Here is a 14,249-nt window from a genome sequence, read left to right on the forward strand (position 1 = left end):
TTTCTATTTGTTTTTCTAAGTAGTCCCATTTGTATTAAGATTTATTTTAACTTCTTTTAGCTTTTAAAGATATAGAATACAAAAGAATTATGTAATTTCCCATCTAAATCCTACTTTTTCATCAGGATCTCAAGTAAAGAATATTGTTTACTGAGACTTCCTTTGCTGAGAGCATCTCTTGATTGACGAAGGATAAGTAAGCTCATCTCTATAAATATACCAATATTACAAAATAGAGCTCAAGGCTTGCCAGAATGCAGAACTCTTCATCAATAAAGAAATTCCTTAGTAAATGTCAGTTCCTATCTCTTTCCTTGTTTCTTGAGTAGCATTCTGACCTTGTTTGGAATAACAAAAAAGATAGATATGTTTAAGATGGCTACAATATTAGAGCAGGGAGGAAGGCATCATTTAAGTTAGATGCCTTAGCTATGAAAACTCTATTCATGGTATGAGAAAGGAGATTTAAAGAACCCTGGAGGCTTTCTAGACAAATATCCTTATTTCACAGATGACAAAAGCAAAGTTCAAAGCTTTAAGTGATTTCAACTGGGTAAATCACCCTGGTCCTACAGCCCAGTGCTGTTCTAAGGCATCTGTCTGCTTCCATGTTTCCTTATAAAATATCTTCTTTAATATCATTCTTAATCTGAAACAGCACTAAATGATAATGTGCTTTCTAATTTGAAACACAATGTCGACACATAGGAGTGCTAGAATAGTGCTCTTATAGCCTTAGAATCAAACCATGCAATAAGGACAAACCATTAGTTACCAGTGCCTTTGTATATTTATGGCAGTTCTAATTTCAAAAACAAAAAAAAATTGTTTTATTTTGGGTAGTGGAGTTTGATACAGGACTTCTTTGTGTAGCTCTGGCTGTCCTAGAACTTGTTTGGTAGAGCAGGCTGCCCTCAAACTCAGAGATTCACTTGCCTCTGCCTTCCGAGTGCTGGGATTAAAGTTTTGCACCACTATTGCCCAGCTAACAGAATATTCTTAAACTTATCATAGTGGATAAGTTAGTGACAATACTTATCTGATATAGGCAGATAGTTTTAAAAATATTCCTATTTTATTGTGTGTTTGATATATGTGTGTGGTGTGTTTGTGTGTTATATATGTGTATATGTGTGATATATATGTAGTGTGACATGTATATATATATATGATGTATATGTTGTAATATATGTGTATGTGTGATATATATGTGTGTGTGTACATGAATTTGCGAGTGTACATGTACAGGCATCAACTCAGAGGTCACTGTAAAGTGTCCTGTTCTCCTTTTCTCTCTCCATGGTATTTCATTGGACTATGATGTCATGAGCATGCTATGCCAGAAACAAAAATGAACCAGTTTGCGTCTTTGTACAAAGTCAGGGGAGCAAAAGAAGAGAAGGTGACCAGCTGCTGATTGTTATGAAATCTATGGTGTGTTAATCATATCTCAGAAAAGCTCCATTAAGATGAAGGAAAATGAAAGTTGTGACATTGAATTTCTATTTCAGTACTTCTTCTTTAAACTGTCTTTCCACACATAAGCAGATGCCATAGTAACTTTTGCCTGAACTGATGAACAGACTGAGGTGAACTCAACTCTGGGAAGGAGTTGTGAAGCCAGATGCTCAGTGCGTGAGAATCTGAGATGGCTTGTAAGTCTGGGCACTTCTGTGCACATCTGTTCCACTGATCCAGGCTTGATCCTCTTCGGAGAGAGAGTTGAGGAGGTAGTTTTATTTGTTTGGCCAACTTTCTCCCTGGTACATATTCCTTCACCCATTATCACTCAAACATTATCTGTTTCAGGACAAGCACATTTTTTTCTCATTGAAAAAAAAATTCAGACAGCAGTAATTGTGTCAAATGTTAATATACCACTAAAAGCTTTCAATTCAGTGGCCTTCAGGACATCTAGCACAGTGGGAATTGGTATCCCTGTGATCCTCGTGTCAGGCTTCAAGCTGAGAATCTTACCAGATCTTCTGTGGTTGACGTTTAACTGAAGTTTAATGTCACTACTTTAATTCTAACCAGGGCAACGAACCTGTAGCTCCATTCACAACAAGCTCCTCTATAACATGCAGTGGAAACGATGGTGCTTTGTCTTATTTTGAAAAGAGTTTTGATTCTCCAGACCCTGAAAGAGTCAATTTCAACTCACCTATGTGTCATGCTTTATAAAAGAGTTCCCAATCCACTACAAACCACTACAGTAGGATTTCCAGTTACAGAACAGAAGTGCCAGGTGGAGGTGACACATGACTTTGATCCCAGCACTTGGAGGTAAAAGGAGCAGATCTCTGAGTAGAGACCAGTTTGGACTACATCCTGAGTAGCGGGACAACCAGGGATACCTAGAGGAACCCTGACTTAAAAACAATAAATAAACAAAAATAAACCCAAATATTTCTGAAGAACATATGACAGCTGACTTTACACTAAAAATTTCTTATATAATAACTAAAATCTAAGAAATAACAAAATCATATACGAAAATAAATTATAAAAAATAGTTAAGTTTACATAGTGAAATATCTTCTGTCAAATGTGAACTTGGAGAAAAGCACAATTTGAGTCACTTGGTGTGCTCTCTAAAGCATTGAATTGATTATTTTAATACTTTATTTCTATCATATTGAAAATGAAATTTTGTTTATGTATTAATATATACATATTACTATAAATGTAATATTATATAGCAATAATTTACCACATTGTTTCTATACTGAATTACTTTAAACAACTATAGCCATTCTGAACATCTCAAGCAATAAAAATTTGGTATAAGTTAAGATCGATACTTAAATTTTTTAGAACTAATTTTGCAAAAAAAATCTATAAAATTGATAATTTCAATTAATATTTAGCTTAATTTCCATATTGTTACACATTGTGTGATAATCATTTTATGCAACTATAATATAATGATTGTCTAAAAGTGTTATTAACTGTCTCAATCTTCAATTGTCAATAATTCAAACATTGATAAAATTGATGTATTTATATCAGTTAGACAGATTTATTGAACTAAATACTACTTATATGCATGAGATGTTGGTGACATGAGTTGATTTACACTCAGTTGCTTACTCCAAAAAGCCAATGTCTTTTCTCCCAAAGTACATTGATGCAAGCCCTAGAAGTGCTGTTTTGTCTTGGGTATGAAGCAGATAAACAACCAAGGATGCTTTTCAGGTAAAGAAGAAAGGCATCAAGTATGTGAATTACAAAGAACAGATTCATTTATCTTTGTCTTTTTACACCTGGACAGAAATGCTAAGAGCCATCTGTCAAAACCGCATGCACCACAATAAAGGGCATTTTGTTTATCTGTGAATAAATAAATGGACTTGATGGATTTTAATGGAAATGTGCACAGCTGAGGTTTCCAAACAATCAAGACCTACATTTCCCTAGACAAACTCTTGACAGGCCTCTTTAGAGGGCAATTCTCAAGGAGAATTCCCAGGTCTTTTTTTCTTCTTGCAATATGGCCATGCAGCCAACTTTTTTCCTTTAATATTTGAAGGATTCTAGATCATAGAAAATTACAAAGTGTTCCAGCCAGTCTCCATCTTCAGAGCTTGCCTGGAAGGGATAAATATGATAATAAGAAATACAAGGTTCTCTTTTTAATGCTAAGAATGATTTTTTGAGAAAAAATTATAAAAATTAGTTATTTTTCTAACATGTGGAGTCAATAAATCATAAACAACAAAATGCCATACCAATTTCTGATATTTTATTTTCATTTTTTTTTCTTTGAAAGGAATGCAGCAGGGTTTTTTTGAAAAGAAAAGTATGTTCAATCATAGGTTTGTCTATCACTTTCCATGATTGTTTTCATTAAGAATGAAATCAAGCTCTCTCTTCTTGTCCCACCCAGCTTGCATCCAGAACCCTTCTTCCTTCTGCCCCCTTTCCTCTTTGGGCACATAACACCATCCAGCTCAGTCTGTCTGGCGCTGGGGGCAAATCCTCAGGGCAAGTAGGCAGGCGCGACTTCCTTTGTCTCTCCAGCCAGCCTGCATCAAGCAAGGTAAGGCCTTTGTTTACAAACTACCCAACCTGCATGGAGATCTGATCTAGGCACCAGGAGAGACAGCAGCGGGGTGAGTTTGTGACCTGACCGGCGGCGGCGGAAGCAGCCCTGGACAGGGAACTCTGAAGTTCCTCATCCCCCACCCTATACTCCCTGGGCTCCCTGCAGGGGCTCTACACCCTGCATACTGCCTCTCTCTTCTTGTCCCACCCAGCTTGCATCCAGAACCCTTCTTCCTTCTGCCCCCTTTCCTCTTTGGGCACATAACACCATCCAGCTCAGTCTGTCTGGCACTGGGGGCAAATCCTCAGGGCAAGTAGGCAGGCGAGACTTCCTTTGGTTCACTGGCCTGCCTGCACCAAACAAGGTAAGGCCTTTGTTTACGAACTACCCAACCTGCACAGAGATCTGATCTTGGCACCAGGAGAGCCATCAGTGGTAGAGCTAATCTGGGTACCAGGATTGCCGTCTTTGGGCACGGAGATCTGATATTGGTACCAGGAGAGACATCACTGGAGCACCAGGAGAGCTATCATTGCAGGGTGCCATCACTGGGAAAGTACATCAGTAGGCAAGGAGACCTGATCCGGTAAAAGAAGATCCATAGGGGAGCATTTGGAGAAAGAGATGGGCAGGCGCCAATGCAAGAATTCACCCAACAATCTGAAAAACTATATGAAACCACCAGAACCCAGTGACCTCACAACAGGAGGACATGAACACCTTAATCATGAAGAAGTAGATAAAATTGACTTTATGAAAGTGATTGATGCCCTTAAACAGCATGTAAAAAATGCCCTTATAGAAATGGATGAGAAGTATAACAGAAAGTTTGAAGAATTGAGTAAATCAGTGAATGATACCCTAGGAAACCAAGGAAAAACAATCAAACAAATAATGGAAACAGTTCAAGACTTAAAAACTGAAATGGAGGCAAAGAAGAAAACACAAACAGAAGGCCAGCTGGACAGGGAAAATCTAGGTAAACGAATAGAGACTACAGAAACAAGCATAACCAACAGAATACAAGAGATAGAAGAAAGAATCTCAGATTCTGAAGATACCATAGAGAAAATAAACACGCTGATCAAAGAAAACAGCAAGGCCAACAAATTCTCATCACAAAACATTCAGGAAATATGGGACACAATAAAAAGACCAAACCTAAGAATAATAGGAATAGAAGAAGGAGAAGAAGCGCAGCTCAACGGTCCAGAAAATATATTTAATAAAATTATAGAAGAAAACTTTCCCAACCTAAAGAAAGATATACCTATGAAGGTTCAAGAAGCATACAGAACACCAAATAGGCTGGATCAAAAAAAAACATCCTCTCGCCATATAATAATCAAAACACAAAGCATACAGAATAAAGAAAGAATACTAAGAGCAGCAAAGGAAAAAGGCCAAGTTACTTATAAAGGTAAACCTATCAGACTTACACCTGACTTCTCGATGGAAACCATGAAAGCCAGAAGGTCCTGGATAGATGTACTGCAGAAACTAAGAGACCATGGATGCAAGCCCAGACTACTATACCCAGCCGAGCTTTCGTTCACTATAAATGGAGAAAACAAAATTTTCCAGGATAAAAACAAATTTAAACAATACATAGCCACAAATCCAGCCTTACAGAAAGTAATAGAAGGAAAATCACTAATCAAGGAGTCCAACAATGACCACAGTAACTCAGACATCTAGAAACCCTTTACCAGCACATCTCAAAGAAGGGAAACACACAAAATCTACTACTAAAAAAAAATGACCGGAGTTAACAACCACTGGTCATTAATATCACTTAATGTCAATGGACTCAACTCACCTATAAAAAGGCACAGACTAAGAGATTGGATACGAAAACAGGATCCAACATTCTGCTGTTTACAAGAAACACACCTCAACCACAAAGACAGGCACCTACTCAGAGTAAAGGGCTGGGATAAGGCTTATCAAGTAAATGGACCTAGGAAACAAGCAGGTGTGGCCATACTAATTTCTAACAAAGTTGACTTCAAACTTAAATCAATCAGAAGAGATGGAGAGGGACATTTTCTACTCATAACAGGAACAATTCATCAGGATGAAATCTCAATCCTGAATATCTATGCCCCTAATATAAAAGCACCCACGTACGTAAAAGAAACATTGTTAAAACTCAAGGCAGCCATCAAACCGCACACATTAATAGTAGGAGACTTTAATACTCCTCTCTCACCAATGGACAGGTCAATCAGACAGAAACCTAACAGAGAAATAAGAGAATTAATGGAGGTAATGAATCAAATGGACTTAACAGACATCTATAGAATATTCCACCCAAATAGGAAAGAATATACCTTCTTCTCTGCAGCTCATGGAACCTTCTCAAAAATCGACCACATACTCGGTAACAAAGCAAACATTCACAGTTACAAAAAAATATTAATAACCACCTGTATCTTATCAGATCACCATGGATTAAAGCTAGAATTCAGCAACAATGCTACCCCCAGAAAGCCTACAAACTCATGGAAACTGAATAGTCAACTACTGAACCATACCTGGATTAAGGAAGAAATAAAGAAAGAAATTAAAGTCTTCCTTGAAGACAATGAAAATAAAGAAACAACATACTCAAACCTATGGGACACTATGAAAGCAGTCCTGAGAGGAAAGTTCATAGCACTAACTGCCCACTTAAAGAAAACAGAGAAAGCACACATTGGAGACTTAACAGCCCACCTGAAAGCTCTAGAAAAAAAAGAAGCAGACTCACCTAGAAGGGGTAGAAGACTGGAAATAATCAAACTGAGGGCTGAAATCAACAAAATAGAGACACAGAAAACAATTGAAAGAATCAATAAATCAAAAAGCTGGTTCCTGGAGAAAATCAACAAGATTGATAAACCCCTATCCAAACTAATCAAACGGCAGAGAGAGAATTTGCAAATTAATAAGATCAGAAATGAAAAGGGAGACATAACCACAGACACAGAGGAAATTCAGAGAATCATTAGATCTTACTACAAAAGCCTGTATGCCACAAAACTGGAAAATGTAAAAGAAATGGACACTTTTTTAGATAAATACCATATACCAAAGTTAAACCAGGACCAGGTGAACAACCTAAATAGACCTGTTAGTCATGAAGAATTAGAAGCAGTTATCAAAAACCTCCCTTCCAAAAAAAGTCCAGGACCAGATGGTTTCAATGCGGAATTCTACCAGAACTTCCAAGAAGACCTAATACCTATACTCCTTAAGGTATTTCACAATATAGAAACAGAAGAGTCATTGCCAAATTCCTTTTATGAAGCTACAGTAACTCTGATACCAAAACCACACAAAGACCCAACCAAGAAAGAAAATTACAGGCCAATCTCACTCATGAACATCGATGCAAAAATCCTCAACAAAATTCTGGCAAACCGAATCCAAGAACACATTAGAAAAATTATCCATTATGATCAAGTAGGCTTCATACCAGAGATGCAGGGCTGGTTTAACATATGCAAGTCTATCAATGTAATCCATCATATAAATAAACTGAAAGAAAAAAACCATATGATCGTTTCATTAGACGCTGAAAAAGCATTTGACAAAATTCAACATCCCTTTATGATAAAAGTCTTGGAGAGATTAGGGATACAAGGGTCATACCTAAATTTAATTAAAGCTATATACAGCAAGCCGACAGCTAATATCAAATTAAATGGAGAGAAACTTAAAGCCATCCCACTAAAATCAAGAACACGCCAAGGCTGTCCACTCTCTCCATACCTCTTCAATATAGTTCTCGAAGTTTTAGCAATAGCAATAAGACAACATAAGGGGATAAAGGGGATTCAAATTGGAAAGGAAGAAGTTAAACTTGCATTATTTGCAGATGATATGATAGTGTACATGAGCGACCCCAAAAACTCCACCAAAGAACTCCTACAGCTGATAAACGCCTTTAGTAATGTGGCAGGATACAAGATCAACTCCAAAAAATCAGTCGCCCTCTTATACACAAAGGATATGGAAGCAGAGAGGGAAATAAGAGAATCATCACCTTTCACGATAGCCACAAAAAGCATAAACTATCTTGGGGTAACTCTAACCAAGGAAGTGAAAGATCTATTTGACAAGAACTTTAAGGCATTGAAGAAAGAAATTGAAGAGGATACCAGAAAATGGAAGGATCTCCCTTGCTCCTGGATTGGGAGGATCAACATAGTAAAAATGGCAATTCTACCAAGGGCAATCTATAGATTCAATGCAATCCCCATTAAAATCCCATCAAAATTCTTCACAGATCTTGAAAGGACAATAATCAACTTTATATGGAGAAACAAAAAACCCAGGATAGCCAAAACAATCTTATATAATAAAGGAACTTCTGGAGGCATTACCATCCCTGACTTCAAACTCTATTACAGAGCTACAGTAATGAAAACAGCGTGGTACTGGCATAAAAACAGAGCAGTCGACCAATGGAATCGTATAGAAGACCCGGATTTTAACCCACAAACCTATGAACAACTAATTTTCGATAAAGGAGCTAAAAGTATACAATGGAAGAAAGAAAGCATCTTCAACAAATGGTGCTGGCACAATTGGATGTCAACCTGTAGAAGAATGAAAATAGACCCATATCTATCACCATGCACAAAACTCAAGTCCAAATGGATCAAAGACCTCAATATCAATCTGAACACACTGAACCTGATAGAAGAGAAAATGGGAAGTACCCTACAACATAAGGGCACAGGAGATCGCTTCCTATGTATAACCCCAGCAGCACAGACATTAAGGGCAACATTGAATAAATGGGACCTCCTGAAACTGGGAAGCTTCTGTAAAGCAAAGGACACTGTCATTAAGACAAAAAGGCAGCCTACTGACTGGGAGAAGATCTTCACCAACCCCGCTACAGACAAAGGTCTGATCTCCAAAATATATAAAGAACTCAAGAAACTAGACTTTAAAAGGATAATTAACCCAATTAAAAAATGGGGCACTGAACTGAACAGAGAATTCTCATCAGAAGAAGTTAAAATGGCCAAAAGATACTTAAGGTCATGCTCAACCTCCTTAGCGATCAGAGAAATGCAAATCAAAACAACTTTGAGATATCATTTTACACCTGTCAGAATGGCTAAAATCAAAAACACCAAGGATAGCCTTTGCTGGAGAGGTTGTGGAGAAAGGGGTACCCTCATCCATTGCTGGTGGGACTGCAAACTTGTGCAACCACTTTGGAAATCAGTGTGGCGGTTTCTCAGAAAAATTGGGATCAACCTACCCCTGGACCCAGCAATAGCACTCTTGGGAATATACCCAAGAGATGCCCTAGCATATGACAAAAGCATTTGTCCAACTATGTTCATAGCAGCATTATTTGTAATAGCCAGAACCTGGAAGCAACCTAGATGCCCTTCAATAGAAGAATGGATGAAGAAAGTGTGGAATATATATACATTAGAGTACTACTCTGCGGTAAAAAACAATGACTTCTCGAATTTTGCATGCAAATGGATGGAAATAGAAAATACGATCCTGAGTGAGGTAACCCAGACCCAAAAAGAAGATCATGGGATGTACTCACTCATAATTGGTTTCTAGCCATGGATAGGGGCCACTGAGTCTATAATTTGTGATCCTAAAGAAGCTAAACAAGAGGGTAAACCCAAGGAAAAACATATAGATATCCTCCTGGTTATGGGAAATAGACAAGATTGATGGGCAAAAAATGGGAATCTTGGGGGGTGGGGTGGGATGGGGATGAGGGGAGATGGGGAGAGAAAAGTGTGAAGGAGAGGATGAGGGGAACTGGGGGAATCGGGGTGATTGGGGGTAAAGGAAGGTTGGATGGGGGAGCAGGGAAACTCATACCTTAGTTAAGGGAGCCACCTAAGGGTTGGCAAGAGACTTGAACCTGGAATGGCTACCAGAAGCCCAGGGCAATGTCCCCAGTTAGCTCATTGGGGCACCTGAGGATAGGGAACCTGAAATGAACCTATCCTATAATCATACTGATGAATATCTTGCATATCGCCATAGAACCTTCATCTAGCAATGGATGGAGATAGAGACAGAGACCCACACTGGAGCACCGGACTGAGCTCCCAAGGTTATAATGAGGAGCAGAAGGAGAGAGAACATGAACAAGGAAGTCAGGACCATGAGGGGTGCACCCAACCACTGAGACAGGGGGGCCGATCTATTGGGAGCTCACCAAGGCCAGCTGGACTGCTACTGAAAAAAACATGGGATAAAACCGGACTCTCTTAATGTGGTGGGCAATGAGAGCTGACGAGAGGCCAAGGAGAATGGCACAGGAACTTTCATCTGGCGATGGATCGAGAGAGAGACAGAGACCCAATTTGGATCAACCGTCTGAGCTCTTAAGGTCCAAATGAGGAGCAGAAGGAGGGAGAACATGAGCAAGGAAATCAGGACCACGAGGCGTGCACCCACCCACTGTGACAGTGGAACTGATCTATTGGGAGCTCTCCAAGGCCAGCTGGACTGGGACTGAATAAGCATGGGTTGAAACTGGACTCTCTGAACAAGGCGGACAATGAAGGCTGATGAGAAGCCAAGGACAATGGCACTAGGTTTCGATCCTAATACATGAACTGGCTTTGTGGGAGCGTAGCCTGTTTGGATGCTCACCTTCCTGGACCTAGATAGAAGTGGGAGGACCTTGGTCTTCATGTAAAGCAGGGAATTTGGACTGCTCTTCAGTATCGAGAGGGAGGGGGAGTGGACTAGGGGGAGGAGAAGTGGAGTGGGGATAGGGGGAGGGGAACAGGGGGAGGGGGCAATATGTGGGAGGAGGGGGAGGGAAATGGGAAACGGGGAGCAGTTGGAAATTTTAAGTAAAAAAGAATAAAAAAAAAGTTCAAATAAAAAAAAAACAAAAAAAAACAAAAACAAAAAAAAAGAATGAAATCAAGGAACAAAATAACAGAAAAATCAATGAGATTTAATATGTAAGTGTTATTTTTTGTCAAAATAAAAATAGAAAATATAGAAATAAGGAAATATAGTGTCGTGAAAGTCATTTTAGAAAGTTTGATTACAATATAGGACCTGGAGTGAGGGCTTAGAAAGCAAAAGTGCTCGTTGTATAACCATAGGGACTTCAGTTTTGATTCCCAGGACTTGGAAGAAAAGCCAGTATGATCATGTACACCTATAAACTGACATTGTGGTAAGCAGAGCCAGGAGAACACAGTGAATCACTGGCCACCACACTAGTTCCAAGTTTAGGAAAAGAAAAAAAACTATTTAATGGAAATAAGATGAGTAGACATAGAGGACACACTGACATAAACATGTGTTTCTATCCTCCCACTACACACTACACACACACACATGCACACGCACACACGCGCACATACACCAAATACATAAATAAAATGGCTAATTTTATGTAAATATCTGTTAGAATGTGTTTTACTTAATTTTCTATTGCTGTGATAAGACACCATGACAAAGGCATCTTACAGAAGAAACAATTTTAATGGGGACTTAAAGTTTCGTAGGGTGGGTCTATGACCTTCAATGTGAGAAATATGACAGTAAGGTTATTATAAATGACCCTGGAGCAATAGCTGGGAGCTTTTATCTTCATTCACAAGCAGAAGTCAGAAAGAAACAGAAAGAGCTAATTGGAAATCCTTCAAGCCTACCCCCTACTGGCATACATCCTCCAACAAAGCCATATCTCCTATTTCTTCTGAACCATTTCCACTAACTTGGTGACCTAATATTCAAATATATGAGCATAAGATGAACTTGTCCATTCATTCCACCACAGTATTGGGGTCCTTTGGTAACCCCCTCTCAAATCCCTTCAAGGTCAAGCTAAGGCACTAGAGGTGGGCAAGGAAAGAATAACTAAAAGGATCTGAGGGGAAATGAATCAACTCACATGCAGCATGTCTCTATTTTTCTCACTTTCTTGACCTCTATTCTAATTCTGTCTTACCTACAATTTCTTAGCTCTAATTCTGCTTCTATTCTAATTCCAATTCTCTGCTATCTTCTTCTTCTTCTTCTTCTTCTTCTTCTTCTTCTTCTTCTTCTTCTTCTTCTTCTTCTTCTTCTTCTTCTTCTTCTCCTTCTCCTCCTCCTCCTCCTCCTCCTCCTCCTCCTCCTCTTCCTCCTCCTCCTCTTCCTCCTCCTCTTCCTCCTCCTCTTCCTTATCCTTCTTTTCTTTTCTACCTGCTAATTTCTGGGACACTTTTGCTCCAACTTCTGCTCTAATTTCTATTAACTCTTTGTTATTACCCAGCTATAAAGACCCCCCCAAAAATCTTGCAGGCATAGAGGATAACCAGGAAACCTACATAAACAGACAGGGAAAGTGTATAGCCCTTGATCCACTAGTATATTCTTCCAAATATAACAAGCTCTAGAGGTCTTTTAAATCTGAAGTTTACAACTATTGTTCTAAGCAGTTGAAATAAGCAGGACACCCAAGCCTTTAATTTATCAGATCTGGGTCCTGATGCCTATCAGAGCTGCAAGGGGAGGTTTATCTTCCTTTGGACTGTGGGTAGATGGTTAATTATTTTTTCTAATAGCAAGACAGAAACACTAAATCTCCTGAACTAAAATTATCAGTAAACAAGTAAAAGTGAGCATGAGAAGTTAGGAATCTTTTAATGCAAGGTTAGGTTTACATCATTGCTTTTTTATCTATGTGAGGTAAAACCAGGGCATGCTTATTTTTCTATCTATCTGGGCAGTTATGTATAAAAAGTTTTGATTATATAGTAATTCGTATATCCAGGAATGTCTTGAATGAAATACTTTTGCCTGGACCCTAAACACTGACCAAATGTCTGCCAATAAATATAATTGTAAGATGGCAGACATCTGCATTTACATTTAAGAAAAGAACAAATACCCAATAGTGGGAAACAGATTTCTTGATTGTGTTACTGTCTTTCCACATAGCTAGGGGATGTAACAAATAAACTCCAAATGTATGCTCAGTAAATGATCAAATAGTGCTGAACTGTGGAAGATAGACCCCAAATTTGTAGCAGAAGAAGATAAGGTACAGCAAGAATTTTATAACAAGAAGCAGCCACTTTATTCACAAGGCAATAATTTCTTGCATCTTGGCCTAATCTTCCAAACAAATCTCTTGGTTCTGTTGGGTTTACCTTATGAAATGAGGCTCATTAATTACTGAATGATTCTATTGCTTTGTAGCACCACAGTATGTTAACAAAAATAGCACAAAAGTAAAATATTTTAATGAATTACTTTTTTACATGCATTGATGTTTTAGTGGTCTGCATCTGGTTTCTTAAAAAATATCAAGTGCTACAGAGAACACACAATATAGAAAATGTTCTCTTCAGGTTGATGATGTACCATGGAGAATTTAGAATCAATGTGGTAGAATCAAGATGTCTAATATTATTGAAATATCCTCAAGTATTTAAAATACACTTAAAAATTCTCAAATATACAGAACCTCAGAAAAGGTACTCTTTTCTAAATATATTAAAAACACATCTAAAACTATTAAGGGCAAATGATTCAAGATACTGGAAAAGAGGCAAATGTTATTAATTTTCTTAGGATCATTCAATCAAGAAAAAAATACCTGACTCTTTGCAACAATAGTGAGTACTATGGGATTTTTAATTACTCCTTTACTTTTTAAAAATATTTTTAAATTACTTTAAAAATATCCTCATGTTTTTATCCCAACTTTAATGTTAATATATAAAATTACAGCCTTGCAGATATGGTAAATGTGAAGAAAGAATTTAGCTGTCATGGAGGACGGAAGGCAAGCTGTTCTCACAAAACCTATCATGGATCATTCTTACTATTCTATGCACCTGGCTCTCTTAAACACAGCGTTCTTAAGAGGAGTATTTAGTTGACCTGGCTTAGAACTGTCTCAGAAAAGTCCTCTTTTTGGTGTTTGTCAAATTTAATCAGCAACACTTGTTTATTTAACATTTCAAATTCCTAAGAACATAAAGCCTGCTACAAATAAATGTTTGGGCTAAACCCATCAGTAAATGAGAATATTGTTAGAATGATGTAAAGTGGGTTGTTAATATGAGACTTAGGAGTACCTAGCATATATCTTGGGATATAGGAGTTCCTGCATACGTGAAGGGCAGTGCCCCTGATCAGCCAGGAAGGAAGAAAGAAGCCTTAAACATCAAAGCTGCCATATTTGAAGCCACTTAAAAAGGAA

This window comes from Chionomys nivalis, chromosome 2, assembly GCF_950005125.1.
Source record: "Chionomys nivalis chromosome 2, mChiNiv1.1, whole genome shotgun sequence".
NCBI classification, from domain to species: domain Eukaryota; kingdom Metazoa; phylum Chordata; class Mammalia; order Rodentia; family Cricetidae; genus Chionomys; species Chionomys nivalis.